Source organism: Microtus ochrogaster, chromosome 5 (genome assembly GCF_000317375.1).
Source record: "Microtus ochrogaster isolate Prairie Vole_2 chromosome 5, MicOch1.0, whole genome shotgun sequence".
NCBI lineage: Eukaryota > Metazoa > Chordata > Mammalia > Rodentia > Cricetidae > Microtus > Microtus ochrogaster.
In genome coordinates this window covers 3,325,634-3,341,146 of record NC_022012.1, presented here as the reverse complement: position 1 = coordinate 3,341,146, position 15,513 = coordinate 3,325,634, and the positions used below count along the sequence as shown (strand labels likewise).

At 39.6% G+C, this 15,513-nt stretch overlaps 1 protein-coding gene across 1 annotated transcript in view; it reads left to right on the top strand.

Moving 5' to 3' along the window:
- Yap1 (Yes associated protein 1) overlaps nt 1-15,513 on the top strand; it is a gene marked incomplete at its 5' end in the record, with an annotated part of 87,991 nt that overhangs the window by 45,271 nt on the left and 27,207 nt on the right. The gene's annotated exons all lie outside the window — the stretch shown is intronic.

Sequence of the window (15,513 nt, the reverse complement as noted above, 5' to 3'; positions counted from 1 at the left end):
TGACCTGGGGTGAGCTGTAGATGTTGTAAAAGCTCAGGGCCATGGTGTCTGACTGCCTTATTCTTACGATGCTTCTTGGAAGCGGGCCATCATTCAGGCACGTGTACAACCTGGACCATCCGGGCTGAAGGTGCGGCTCACCCTGAGCACCAGGCCAAGCCTAAGAAAAGCTTTTTACAACCATTTGGGATATGTGGGTTGTTTTTTTCTTTCCCCCCACCTAGTTAAGGTCCTTTCCGGCACTTTTTATTTAGGAAATAAAAAGCAAAGCCGAGCCCCGTCTAAATTTGGTGAGGGTCTCCGTGCCCTGTTTCTCCTTTTTGTCCATATTTCCTTCCTGGTGGTAGTTTCAGCTGATGGCTTTCTGAATCTCCTTCCAAAGCATGGAAAATGAATGTAAAAAGGAACAGATAATGTGGTTTGAGCACTCATCCTGGCCCTGGGCTGCTTAATGGAAACAATGTGTGGATCAGTGCTGGTCAGACACGGCTGGCGGAGCCTTTGAAGCATCCCTTGGGCTGACCTGACCACGCCACAGGCTTTACTGGGAAGGAGAATTAACTCTGTGAATACCTTCAACACAACCCCAGGGCTGGGTAAAAATAACAGCCTCCAGTATAGACAAACCCCCCACCCCCATCTATTTACTTGGAAACAAACAACAATAAGAAGTTTGAGTGGACTTTGAGTGTCAGTTTTGTGGACTAGTTGACACCTCTACCCCCAAGGAAAATCAGAGGTGGGGTTGCAGCCTAGACGGTCATTTCAATAGCCAGTTTGGCTCAAATACCAACTGTTTGAGCTTCCAAACCTGTTGGGGTGCTAAGAAAGTAATGTACGTGTTAGCAGTTGGCAACTTCAGATTCTTTTTAATACTTGAATAGCCCTGTGGTTGAAAACCCCTTAAACGCTGCATTGGTATGATAACAGCCGTGTTTCCTTAATCATACTTGATGATTCAGTTCATCTGCCCTTGTGTGCCACCGCCACTAGCCTTTAACACACTCACACTCTCTCTCTACTCCCTTCTTTCTTCTGTGCGTGTGTGTTGTTGACAGAGAAAGAAAAGAATTGGGGAAAGCATTAGCAGTAAAGGGGAGAATCTTGACTGTTAGTTTACAGCTGAGTCTTTTAAGGAACAGTGGGTATTTAAGGTGGGAAAAAAATACAACATACTCCTGCCACATGCAACATACACACACACACACACACACACACACACACACACACACACACACACGTCCGCGCTTGATAGCGATACAGCAAATGTCTCCTGCCCCCTTCTCCCTTTCGTTTCCCTTTTTGGGCCCACTGTGTGTGTGTATTCCAGACAGGGTTGACTACACGCCAGAGCTTTTTATTTTGTGGCCCGACTTTTAATCTGTTCCAGACCTTCGCCGTCAGAGCTGAAGTGTAAGTGGGGGGCAGGGAGAACAACCAAGTGGGCGTCTCTGCTCTAGAGTATGAGCAGAAAGAAGAAAGCTGTTAGCTGCTGGAGTTGACGCTTGCCTTTAAACCCAGCGTTCGTTAGCTACAGTGGGTTGTGTATGTTTTATCTCTGCCAGGGAAGTATAAACTGCCCCTCTCGTTTCTGACCCTGAGGCCATGCAGACACTAGCACATGGTGTCAGTTATTGCTTCCATGAGTGTGGAGTTTGCTTTCTTCCCTTGTTCCCAAATACAGTGGAGTCTTAGCTAAGCCAAGTAGAAAGGATGAACTGAAACTTAGCACCTGCTTCAACAGTGATCTCTCAAGTTTATATTCTTTGTTAGATTCTTTTGATAGAACAGCTCCCTTGGTGGTTGTTACTGCTTTTGGTTTTTCGAGACAGGGTTTCTCCGTGTAACCCTGGGAATTCTAAAACTCTATGTAGACCAGGCTGGTCTCGAACACAGATCTTCCTGTCTGTGCTCTCAAATGCTGGGATCAAAGGTGTGTGCCACATCTTTATTTTTTGTGTGGTTAGCATGCACTTGTGGAAGATGCTGGTTGTTAAACTTGGCTCTCTGCTTTTAGCTGCATTAAAGAGTATGATAATGTTATGTAGTATTTATGCTGACTTTAAATTATTTCATATTTTGGACTACAGAGATAAATGACTCGGTGAGTAAAGTACTTAAAAGTCCAAATATGAGGAGCCGTGTGTGTGTGTGTGTGTGTGTGTGTGTGTGTGTGACCAGGTTGGCCTACTTGAGCTATTTCAACAGTCCCTGAACTATTTTGGTCTCTGGTTTTTGCCTCCTGAATATTGGGATTAAAGGTATGCGCACCTCCACACCCAGATTTTTATTTAACCATTTCTTTTAATTTTATGCTCTTTTTTAAAAAAGCAAATTGATTCTTTATTATTTAATTTCACATGTATGAATGTTTCACTTCCATGTGTATCTTTGCATTGTGTGAGATATCAAAACTACAGAGAAAGAAAAGTATTTATAGTCTGGCCCCTTGTATATGGTGGCTTCTCAACAACCTTATTCTAAGGGCACTGGGTTTCAGAGGCCATGGAAGACTGGCTTCGAAGCTAGGACTTTTCTTTGAAGAGGAGCCAGGGTCTGTTACCTTTCATCTAGATATAAGCGTTATCTCCAGACTGTCCTGGCAAATGCCTGTGAGGAATAGAGCCTACAGCAGTGGTGTTAGCAGAGTTGACCACTGCCTGAGGTGGTCTGTTACTGGCAGACAGGCCAAGTCCTGTCAGTCGTGTGTCGTCCCCCGTCCCCCCCCCCCCTGCGGCTGGTTTCTCTGTAACTGCCCAGGCGGTCCTGGAACTCACTTTGTAGATCAGGTTGGCTTCAGACTTGCTGGGATTAGAGGCGTGTGCCACCACCTCCTGACCAACTTAAGCATTCCTTGACATGAGTTGGGTTTTTTTGTTTTGTTTTGTTTTGTTTTTTTTGACACATAAGATTATTTGAATAAATATCCAAAATAGTTCAGGGACTGTTGAATTAGCTCAGTAGTAAAGTGGACTTGAATTGTCCGGTCCCAGAACCCATGAAGTAGGAGAGAGAACTGGCCCCTTTAAGTTGACAGGTACACTTTGTACCCTCTTCCCACTGCCAGTAAATAATGGTTTAGAACTAAAAAGGCTTTAATATTTGGGCTTGACATTTTTATTCACCCAGGGTGAGTAAGCATAAGTTAATATGTACAGTTTCTACGTGGTGGCTATTTGGATGTGCTAATTCAGCAGAGTTAATTTTTAGACACCAGCCCTCACTAGCCTAGAACTCACTATGTAGCAATAAATGTTTGACCTTTATGCTGACAGTCTTCCTGCCCTGCTCTCTCAAGTGCTGGGATTCTCAAGCATGAGCTACTCCGCTAAACAGGGAATTTTTAAATCCAAAAGTTTAAGATCACCTGAGACATGGTAACTAGCAGTTTGCTTATGGTTGGAAGCTGGAACGTGTACACATGTATACAACATTTTGTTTCTGGTTCCAGTTGTATTGACTTCATGCTAAAGATGGGACAGTTGTTGCCTACCTACTGAAGGAGAAGGAAAGGATTACGAACTAGGGACTGCAGGGAGCGAATGGTCCAGGCTTTGTTTGGCACTTGTTTTCTTCTGTGGCTCCAGCCCCAGCTCACCCCAGAATCTCTGCCTGTGCTTCAGTCTGTCCCTGTATGTTGCTGACAACACGTCACTAATTCAGGACAGGACTAATTACTAACTTCCATAGCGAAGGATAGGAAAGTGCTGTGTGAGGAAACAGACCAAGGAAAAATGGAGAAATGAAGCCCAAAGTGTTTGGTGCTTCGCTGTAGACCCCGGGTATCTGGTGAGGTCCCATGGCACCATCTCCTTCCACGGACAGGAGAAACAAAGCAGTCAGAAGCAGAGAAAACCAGTTAGAACACAGCACCCTCCTTGCCTCATTTAGCAGTCCACGTCCTTCCCCAGAGCAAAATGAGCTGTTGAGGAGAAAGTTCTATTTTTATTTATTTCATTGTTTTAGATATAAAGCCTTATTCTCATGATAATCACCCTGCCTCAGTTTCCTGAGTACTAGGATTACAGGTACCTGACTCTGTTGACTTTATTTCCCTTTTTGTGTTCCATCCGAATTAATTGTGTTGTTGGGGGTTGGGAGCTACAGCCTTTTGAAGGTTGAAGGGGAAAAATGTATTGGTAGAATTGCTTGTTGTTTTGTTGATCAGTTAAAGATGAGAATACTTGGCCTGGGTGTGGTAGGCCTTAAATCCTAGCACTTGGGAGGCAGAGGTAGGTAGATCTGAGTTTAGGCCAGCTTGGTCTATAAGGGTGTGTTCCAGGACAGTCAGTCTCAAAAGGTGTGTGTGGTGGGGAATGACTTGATGCTATTTGAATCATTGCCCCTCCCTCAGACAGAGTTTCTTTGTGTAGTCCTGTCCGTCCTGGAACTCTTCTCTGCCTCCACAGTGCTGGGATTAAACATGTATGCCAGCTGTTGAATAATCTTAGTGAAAACCATGTACCACTCTAGTGTATGACTTATTAAGTATTGGCAAGCAAGCTATGTATCGATAATAAAGACATTAATTCAGTCACTGGTTTATGGCCTTGGTTGCACCCTCCCGCCCCTGTTGATACAAGGTGCTGATTTTCTGACCTCAGCTTCCCGAGTCCTGGGATTTCAGGCATACACCTGCCTCTCTATACCTGTTCTAGGCTACAGATTTTAATAGTAAAAAAAACCTAACGTTGTGAAATTTCAGATAAGTTGATTAATTAATGTGCCTACTTACTGTAGTTTTTTTGTAGCTAATTCAGTCCCTTACGTCATATAAACAGAGACGGCCATGGGCATTTTGTGGTTTAAAATCAACTGAAAAACATTTGTTTCTTTGTAGTTTTAGAAGATCATTCCTTCAGTAAGCATTAGAAAAAAAATACAAAAATGCCTTTTTGTGAAATAATTAATGTAGTTTAATGTTTTCATTAAAAATCTGATTTTAGATTTATACTTGCTAAGGTTACTAGAAATTAATGACCCTAAAGCTAAGATTAACATATCTGTAATTCTTTATAGTAATAGTCCAAGGTTTGAAATTATATAAGCCCTAAAATTTCTCCTTAAATTTGTATCATATTTTCTCCTCCTCCCTAAAAATTACCTTAATTCTGAAAATTGGAGATACTTTCTAGGAAGCACAGGGAGGCCTCTGACTGAGCTGGTTCCTCCTTCAGCACTCGCACGTAGGTAGTTTGGCTGCTGTCAGCAGATTTAAGTGCATTTCAGGACAATTGCTCTTTGTCACGTGAGCAGCTCAGACTGGATCTTATCAGGGAGCAGATTTTATCTTTTTAATTTTTCCCTTTGCCTATTTTAGAGTTGATTAAAACTGGAATTGGCAGAGTGGGTGGGGTGGTCCAAGAGCCCTCCGGGAAGAAGTCTCAAGAGCTCCTTTGCCTGTTTTTCACTGCCCTGGGGTGGGGTGGGGTGGAGGTGGGGCTCCTTCTTCGTGGAAACGTTTGTTCTGTCTCTTTCCTGCTGGGCCCCACGTGTGTGGATGCATTGGTCCACGCTGTGTCTTGTTGGACAGGTAAGATACTCAGAAGGTGTGCCTGTGCCACACCGAAGTGACCCCAACTCGGCTGTCGTGAGGACTGCTTCTTCCTGGTCTTTTGATGTTCTTCTTTTGGTGTCTTTGATCACTCAGATAGGTTTAGTTTTGAAAATCCAAACTCACCAATATAGTTTTAGTTTGTTGTAGTGTGGATTCTGCTTCAGGTGTTGTTTTAGAAGCTGATGGTGAGAAACATAGGTTCTTAGCTTTTTTTTTTTCCCATGCAGTTTTGTTATTGATCACTTTGTTTTTTGTTTTTGTTTTTTGACCCAGTGGTTTTGTTTTATTTGAGGCGGGGCCTGTCACTCTGTACAACTCCAGCTTACCTTAAGTCTGTGGTAATCCTTCCTTCTTGGTTTCCCAGTGCTGGGATGGCGGACACTAACACTATTCCCCACCCAATTTGTTTTCACCGATTGTATGCTATAAGTAATTAACTTAAACTCTCACTGACAACAACAAAAGCCTAGTGTGCAAACCTGTCATTTTCTATTTTTTTTTTATAGAAGAGATGCTTATCAGGCTTAGGGACTGTTTTGATACTTGTCGTATTTCAAATGCCAGTACTTCTCAAATTAATGGGGGCTATTTTCTAATACTGTTCACTTAAACTTTTTAGGTTCATTTTATTTTTATGTATTTTGTCTGCATCAATGTCAGGACACCACTTGTATTCCTGGTATCTGGATCCCTTGAAACTAGAATTACAGATGGTGGTGAGCGCCATGAGGACCTCTGGAGGAGCAGCCCGTGCTCTCACCTTGTGTGCTGTCTCTTCAGACAGTTGTACTCTTTGAATTAATTAGAATGAAGCACATTTCCCCCAGTGGGTGTTTGCTCTTGGCCTCAGCTTTTCAAAATTTTCCGTGTATACACACATGTCTCATGGCTCGCATGTCGGAATTAGAGGACAACATGCAGGAGTTGCTTCTCTCCACCATGTGGGTTTCACAGATCCAACAGGTCATCTCAGTGTTGGCTTTTTGACTTGTTCACTGTGTGCAGAGCTTCTCACACCGGTCCTCAGCTCGTGTTTAGTTCCCTGCTGAGCTTCCACAGTGGCATTCATGAGATGTGAAAATGTGCTGCTTGTTCTCTGGAATGCCAGGAACACACCTCGCCAAGGAGGAACCCTCGGGCATGACTCTGTCTCCCGTCTCTGTGCCTTTTAGTCTTGTCCTGGAGGCAGTGAATAGCGTGACCAAGTGGGAAAATAGGGGAGGAGCCACACAGTGTTTACAGAGCACTCTTTGGAGAAGGTGGGGAATGGTTTTTATAAATCACCTATAGAAACTTTATTAAAATACAAATGAACTATCACTACATTCCCTCTTTTATATAAAAGAGGCTATAACTAACATAAATACTATATACAATAAGTACAATGAGGGGAAGTAGAAAAAAACAAGATCCCCTGAGTAAATGGGAGCATGGGGACCATGGAAGAGGGTAGAGGGGAAGGGAAGGAAGCGGAGAAAAATATATGGCTCGAAAAATAAATAAGGAAAAATATGTGCAGTGATTGTATTCAATACATACAGACAGTAAATACTTCAATGTCTAGTCCATTTGCATTTGACAAATTCAGGGAAAATATTCTATATCTGTCCAATCTTGGTGAGTCCAAAGTCTTGTACCTATTTTACTTTCTATCACAACTTGCTTTTCGTGTCAGGGTAGCAAGGAACACTACAACTCTCTAGTCTTCAACTTCCCCAGAGACCCAAGAAGGAAATAATATTAAGTGAGTAAACAGGAAGTACAAGCAAGCATCTTTCAAGAATGTAGTAACAGCAACAATTGTTGGCTGCCTGGACGATCACCCAAAGTTCCTCTGCAATAGGATTATCTCCATCTTGCCTACAGGCCTAGCATACCCAACAGACTTCTCTGAAGCAGGACATTCTGAAGTGCTGTCCCTCCTCGTCTTGACAATGGTTGGCAGTCACTTTCTTTTGTGTCCTGCTTGTCCAGTTAGCAAAGCATACTACCACCAGTCTAGGCAAGGGTATTTTCTTGGCTGGTGGTTTACTTTTGCCACAAAGAAAGTAAACTCCATGTGTGGTTTCTTTGATGCCGTTATCTTCTCTGAAGTAGATAGGTGTTGCCAGGAGCAGACATGTCTCATTGTCATAAAAAAGGATCCTATATTATTAAAATATCTTTTAATTTTAGCCACATTCTGTAGATCTCTGAAGTGTTTGAAGATGACCTGTCTATCTAAAGTATATCTATGTATGTTCAATTATAATAAGTGCCTAATTACTAACCTGCATTTCCTTATTATCCTAAACAGTTTCTAATAACAACTTTCAAAGGCTAGAAATTTGCATTACATTGTTAAATGACCTGTATAGGTACAATACCTTGAATACAATTAGAAATGTATGTACACTGTTCTAACCAAATTAATATCAAATTTGAATCAATATACAGAATTTGTATATAATATATAATAATCTATTATAAATCCAATTCATTTAAAAGTAGTTGCCTTTTAAAAGTAGATTCAATAATCTACCTTTTTATCTTATCTGTATCCTCTTTTTTCTGTTCAAAACAAGAATCTTGAATCTTTAATTTTTTTGTTTAGCTTTTTTCATGACCATTACCAATAACAATTTAGAATCTAACAAATATCCATAACCCGGTAAAGACCAAAAACCACCCACTCTACCTCTTGGGAACGTGGGCATCATATTCTTAAATTTACTTCCTACTCTCTGGGGTCAGTAGCATCTTTAGAGGATCCTGAAAAAGAAAAATTTTGGTTAGTTGTCAAATCCTGAGGTTACTGCATCATCTGTTGTCCAGTCTCTGCAAAATGGGAGTGTGCAGGGCTTTTGTGTGTGTTTCTGGACCTGGCAGACCCATATGGGATCAGAGGTGTGTTATGTGTACGGGATGATTCCTATTCCTGATTTTATCTTGTAACTGAATATTTAATAAAGTCAGCTCTCTATAAATTCTGGTATAAATTTAGTGGTTTCCATATGCAGAAAAAAGTTTCTTCAAATTGCAAATTGGTAACTATATTGAGAGGTTCTTTAAAATTCTTTAGTACCATGAGAACAGCACATAATTCTGACTTTTGGACAGAATCATAGGTGCTTTGTTCCACTTTACTTAAATTTTCTCATTTGTAACCTGTTTTTCCTGATTTATTTGCATCAGTATAGAATGTAAGGGCTCCAGTTACTGGTGTGTCCCATACAATGGGAGGAAGGATCCAATTAGTTCTCTTTATAAGTTGAACTTTCTTGCTTTTAATTGTTAATAATTTGGGATAGTTGTTAATCTCTCCAAAAAAATTATTACAAACTCTTTGCCATAATTTACTTTCTTTCCATAATTTGACAATTTCATCATTATTAAAAGTTATTGTAATTTCTGCTGGGTCTATTCCTGCTAATTGACAAAGTCTTAGTTTTCATTTTAAAATTAGCTCAGACCTTTTCCACATAAGTTTTTAGTTTTTTTTACTTGGCTTATGTGGTAAAAATATACATTCTAAGATAATATCTTCCCTATGAATTAAAATTCCTGTAGGTGAATTGTTTGGAGGGTAATATAACCAGAATGCAGTTAAGATTCAGATCCACACAATCCACGTGTGTCTTCTTTAATTTCTGTTCTATCAAAGCCAATTCTTTTTCAACTTCAGCTAATAATTCCCTGGGACTATTTAAGTCGTCCTTGTCACCATCTGAGGTTTTGTTTAAATGAATCAGTTCATCAGGACCTATCCCAAGAGTGCACCATAGGTGGGAAATGTCTCCTAGCAATCTTTGGAAGTCATTAAGAGTCTGCACTGGGTCTCTCCTAATTTGAGCCTTTTGCGGTCTAATTTTTTGTAACCCTATTTTATAACCCATATAATTAATAGAATCCCCTCTTTGTATTTTTTTAGGAGCAATATGTAATCTTAACAAAGGAAAATTTTCTTTACATTTTTTTTCAAAAGTATCAGATAGTAAGAGGTCAACCATTTTATGGTAAACTATAGATTCAGGAAATTACTTACGTATCATTTTTCTATGGCCGACTCACAAAGTGACACACAGGGTGGGGCTATTTAACATTCCCTGTGGGAGAATCCTCCATTGATATCTCTTAGCACTGTGAGTGCAAATTTTTCTTTCTTTTTCATGTAAAGGTATAGTGAAGAAACAATCTTTTAAATCAGTAACTATAAGAGGCCATCCTTTAGGTAGTAGAGAAGGCAAAGGAATTCCAGACTGTAGAGGGCCCGTTGGCTGAATCACCTTAGTAACACTCTTCGAGTTGTTTTCATTCTCCGCTTCCAGATTTCTCTTTAACAAGTGCAGGAGAGTTCCAAGGGCTAGAACTCAATATACTGAACATTTAGTTGCTCCTGTACCAGCTGTTTTAAAGCCTATAGTTTCTCTATTGTTAGAGGTCATTGCTTAACCCATACAGGTTTGTTTGTCAACCATTTTAAAGGTGGGGCTGTTGGTGCCTTTGAAATATCAGCAGCTGTTGTACCCTGTTCTTGTACAACCTGATGTTGGGTGACTGTTCTTTATATAGTATCTTGTAGTATTTTTCCTAGAAACATATGTAATTTATGGTTTATTTCTGAGATTCAGAGAATATTAATCTGAGTATTCCATTGCTGTAACGAATTATGTCCCCAGAAATTCATTGCTGTGTTAGCCACATATGACTTGCATTTTCCTCTCTGTCCTTCTGGTCCTATCCATTCTATCCGGATGTGGGAGTGTCATATATCAATCTGTTGATTTCATTGGTTAAGCAATAAAGAAACTGCTTGGCCCTGATAGGTTAAAACATAGGTGGGAGGAATGAACAGAAGGCTGGGAGAAAGAAGCTGAGTCAGTGAGTCGCCATGATTCTCCCACTCTAGGCAGATGCAGGTTAAGATCATTCCTGATAAGCCAGCTCGTGGGCTACATACATTATTAGAAATGGGCTAGTCCAGGTGCGAGAGGTAGCCGAGAAAAGGCTAGATATAATGGGCCAAGCGGTGTTTAAAAGAATACAGTTTCCGTGTAATTATTTCGGGGCATAAGCTAGAGCTAGCCACGTGGGCTGGGCGGCCAGGTACCAGGGACGCAGCCCCGCTGCTCTTATTTCAATACGATCCATCTTTTGCTCTGTTTTAACTGAGATAAAATTCAGATCCCTAAAAGCTGAACGTTTACATCCTGAAGAGGGGTAGTTTGGATGCTAAGATTCTGATGAAATTATTGTTATATCCCTACCTGTGTCAATGACAACATCATTTATATGTATTTTTAGTTTGGGTCTTTGTTCATTTATAAAAGTTTGCCAAAATACTCGCATCATGGTTTCTCCTGAGTATTTTGTTCTCTCTTCTGTTGTTGTTCTATTATCCAGAGCAGTATAGTTTGTTGGGTTTTTTTTTCCCAATAGGCATTAGGTTCTTTAATTGCTCTGGGAAGGCGTTTCCTCTAAGATGGCATAGGGACCTGCTACAGGCCTCTCAGGGAGTTTCCCCAACAGCAAAGGAGAACTTTGAATGTGTATTCCTCGCTAATCTACCTTCATTTGTCCAATGCCTGCCTTTGCCACACCTTCCACATAATCTAGAAGGGAGGGTTGTTCAGAATGGATTATTCTAATCTCTGAAAATCACCTATCTTACCCACGCATCATCATAGTCATGAGATTCAATATTATTGTATCTAGAATCCATTCCTCCAAAGATGCTGACCTTGCCTTTAACAGTCTAATTATCCTTTTGCATAGAGAATTTTGCATAGAGATTGGATAATCTTTTTTTATTATTGTTTTTACTGAGTTATATATTTTTCTGCACTCTCCTCCCTTCTTCTTCTTGTCCCTTCTACCCTCCCATGGTCTCCATGCTCCCAGTTTACTCAGGAGATAGTTTTTTTCTACTTCCATGTAGTTCAGATCCATGTATGTCTCTACTAGGGTCCTCATTGTTGTCTAGGTTCTCTGGAACTGAAATGTAGGCTGGTTTTTCTTTGCTTTATGTAGAAAAGCCACTTATGAATGAGTACATATATTTGTCTACCTCACTCAATATAATGTTTTCTAGATCTAATCATTTGCCTGCAAATTTCAAGGTGTCATTGCTGGTTTTTTCTTCAGTGTGTAAATCTACCACATTTTCGTTATCCATTCTTTGGTTGAGGGCCATTTAGATTGTTTCCAGGTTCTGGCTATGACAAACAATGCTGTTAGAACATAGTTGAGCACATATCCTTGTGGTATGATTGAACATCCTTTGGGTATATGCCCAAAAGTGGTATTGCTGGGTCTTTAGGTAAGTTGTTTTCTAATTTTCTGGAAACTCGCCATACTGATTTCCAAAGGGGCTGTACCAGCTTGCACTCCCACCAGCAATGCAGAAGTGTTCCCTTTACCCCACATTCTCTCCAGCATAAGTTGCCATCAGTGTTTTTGATCTGGTCCATTCTTGCAGGTGTAAGATGGAATCTCAGAGTTGTTTTGATTTGCATTTCTCTGATGGCTAAGGATGTTGAGCATTTCTTTAAGTATCTTTCAGTCATATTTTAGATTTCTCTCTTTAGGTCTTTATCCCATTTTTTATTGGATTTATTTGTTCTTTTGATGACCAGTTTCTTGAGATTTTTGTATATTTTGGAGATCAGCCCTCTGTCCTATGTGGGGTTGGTGAAGATCTTTTTCCATTTGGTAGCCTACCATTTTGTCTTGTTGTGACTGTGTCCAGTTTCAGCAGATCCCATTTATTGTTTCAGTGTCTGTGCTACTGGGGTTATTTTAGGAAGTGGTCTCCAATGCCAATGCGTCCAAGTGTACTTCCCACTTTCTCTTCTATGAGGTTCAATGTGGCTGGATTTATGTTGGGGTCTTTGACCCATTTGGACTTGAGTTTAGTGCGTGGTGAGAGATACGGGTCTATTTTCATTCTTCTACATGTTGACATCCAGTTATGCCAGCACCATTTGTTGATTATGCTTTTTTTTTAATTTGATATTTTTTGCTTCTTTGTCAAAACTCAGGTGTTCGTAGGTGTATTGATTGATATCTGGATCTTCAATATAGTTCCATTGATTCATTGTTTTTATGCCAATACCAGGTTGTTTTCAGTACTGAGCTCTGTAGTACAGTTTGAAGTCAGGGATTGTAATACCTCCCAGAGTTCCAGTAACCAGTATCGTTTTGGCTATTCTGGGTTTTTGTTTTTCCATATGAAATTGAGTATTGTTTTTTTGAGTTCTGTGAAGAACTTTGCTGGGATTTTTTGATGGGCATTGCATTGAATCTGTAGATTGCTTTTGTTAAAATTGCCATTTGCACTATGTTAATATAACTATTAAAGATCATGGGAGATTTTTCCATTTTCTGGTGTCTTCTTCAATTTCTTTCTTCAAAGATTTAAATTTCTTGTCATACAGGTCTCTTTTGGTTAGAGTTCCTTAAAAATATTTTATGTTATTAGCAACTATTATAAAGGGTGATGTTTCTTTTGATTTCTTTCTCAGTCCATTTATCATCTGTGTAAAGAGGGCTACTGATTTTTTTTTAGTTACTCTTGTACCCTGCTACATTACTGAAGGTGTAGAAGTTCCTTGATAGAATTTTTGAGGTCGCTTATGTAAACTATCATATCATCAGCAAATAGTGATAGTTCGACTTCTTTTCCGATTTGTATCCCCTTGATCTCCCTTTGATGTCTTATTGCTCTAGCTAGGACCTCAAGAACTATATTGAATAGATAACGGAGAGAGTGGACAACCTTGTCTTGTTCCTGATTTCAGTGGGATTGCTGGGAGTTTCTCTCCATTTAGTTTGATGTTGGCTGTTGGCTTGCTGTATATTGCCTTTATTATGTTTAGGTATGTTCCTTGTATCCCTGCTCTCTCCAAGACCTTTATCATGAAGGGATGTTGTATTTTGTTGAAGGCTTTTTCAGCATCTAATGAGATAATCATGTGGTTTTTATTTTTTCATTTGTTTATATGGTGGATTACTTTGACAGATTTTCATGTGTTGAAACATCTCTGCATCTCTGAGATGAAGCCAACTGTCATGGTGGATGATTTTTCTGATGTGTTCTTGGATTCGATTTGCCAGTACTTTGAGAATTTTTGCATCAATGTTCATGAGTGAGATTGGTCTGTAATTTTCTTTCTTAGTAATGTCTTTATGTAGTTTGGCTATGAGGGTAATTGTGCCTCATAAAAACAGTCTGGCAATGTTTCTTCTGTTTTTTTTTTTTTTTTGTGTGTGTGTGTAGAACAATTTGAGGAGTATAGGTATTAATTCTTTGAAAATTTTGTAGAAATCTGCACTGAAACCCTCTGTCCCTGGTCATTTTTTGGTTGGGAGACTTTTGATGACTCTTTTTATTTCTTTAGCAGTTATAGGTCGATTTAATGTGCTAATTTGGTTTTGATTTACTTTTGGTAAGTGATATTTATCCAGAAAGTTGTCTATTTCCTTTACGTTTTCCAATTTTGTAGAATACAGGTTTTCAAAATATGACTTAATGATCCTCTGGATTTCCTCCGTATCGTTATATCCCCCCCTTTCCTTTCTGAATTTGTTAATTTGGATATTCTCTCTCTGCCTTTTGGTTAGTTTGGATAAAGGTTTGTCTATTGTTGATTTTTCGAAGAATCAACTCTTTTCTCATTGATTCTTTGTATTGTTTTCTTTGTTTCTTTTTTTGTTTGTTTGTTTTTGTGTGTGGGTTTTTTTTTTTTTTCCTGGTTTTTCGAGACAGGGTTTCTCTGTGGCTTTGGAGCCTGTCCTGGAACTCGCTCTGTAGACCAGGCTGGTCTCATCCGCCTGCCTCTGCCTCCCAAGCGCTGGGATTAAAGGCGTGCTCCACCATCACCTGGCTGTTTTCTTTGTTTCTATTTTGTTGATTTCAGCTCTTAATTTGGTTATTTTCTGTTGTCTAGTTCTCCTTGGTAAGCTTGTTTCTTTTCTTGTTTTAGAGTTTTCAGCTGTTCTGTTAACTCAGTAGTGTGGGGTTTTTTTTAGGCATTTAGTACTTTAGTCTTTAGTCTTAACACTACTTTCATTGTGTCCCAGAAATTTGGTTATGTTGTGTGGTCATTTTTATTGAATTTTAGGAAGTCTTTCATTTCTTCCTTTGTTTCTTCCTTGACCCATTGATGATTTAGGTGAACATTGTTTAATTTCTATGTGTTTGTGGGCTTTTTGGAATTAGTGTTGCTGTTGAATTCTAATTTTAAGCTATGGTGATCTGATAAGATACATGGGGTTATTCCATTTTTTAAAATATCTGTTCAGGTTTGCTTTGTTACCTCATGTGGTCAATTTTTGAGAAGGTTCCATGAGGTGCTGAGAAGAAGGTATATTCTTTATGTATGGATGAAATGTTCTATAGATGTCTGTTAAGTCCGTTTGAGTCCTAACATCATTTAGTTCCCTTATTTCTCTGTTCATTTTCTGTCTAACAGACCTGTCCAGTGGTGAGAGTGGCGTATTGAAGTCTCCTACTATTATTGTGTAGGGTTTAATGTGTGATTTAAGCTTTAGAAGTGCTTCTTTTACGTAGAGGATGCCCTTGTATTTGGGGAATAGATTTTCATTCAGTATTGAGATTTTTTTTTCTGTGACCAATATGAAATGTCCTTCTTTGCCTCTTTTGATTGATTATAGTTTGAAGTCTATTTTGTTAGATATTAGGATAGCTACAGCAGCTTCTTTCTTAGGTCCACTTGATTGGAAAATTTCTTTCCCAACCTTTTGCTCTGAGGCGCTGTCTGTCTTTGAAGGTGCGGTGTGTTTCTTGTATGCTGCAGAAGGATGGATTCTGTTTTCGTATCCAATCCGTTAGCCTATGTCTATTTATGTTAAGGGATAATAATTACCAGTGATTGCCAATTCCTGTTATTTTAGTTTTTATTGTTGGTGATTGTGTGTGTGTGTGTGTGTGTGTGTGTGTGTGTGTGTGTGTGTGT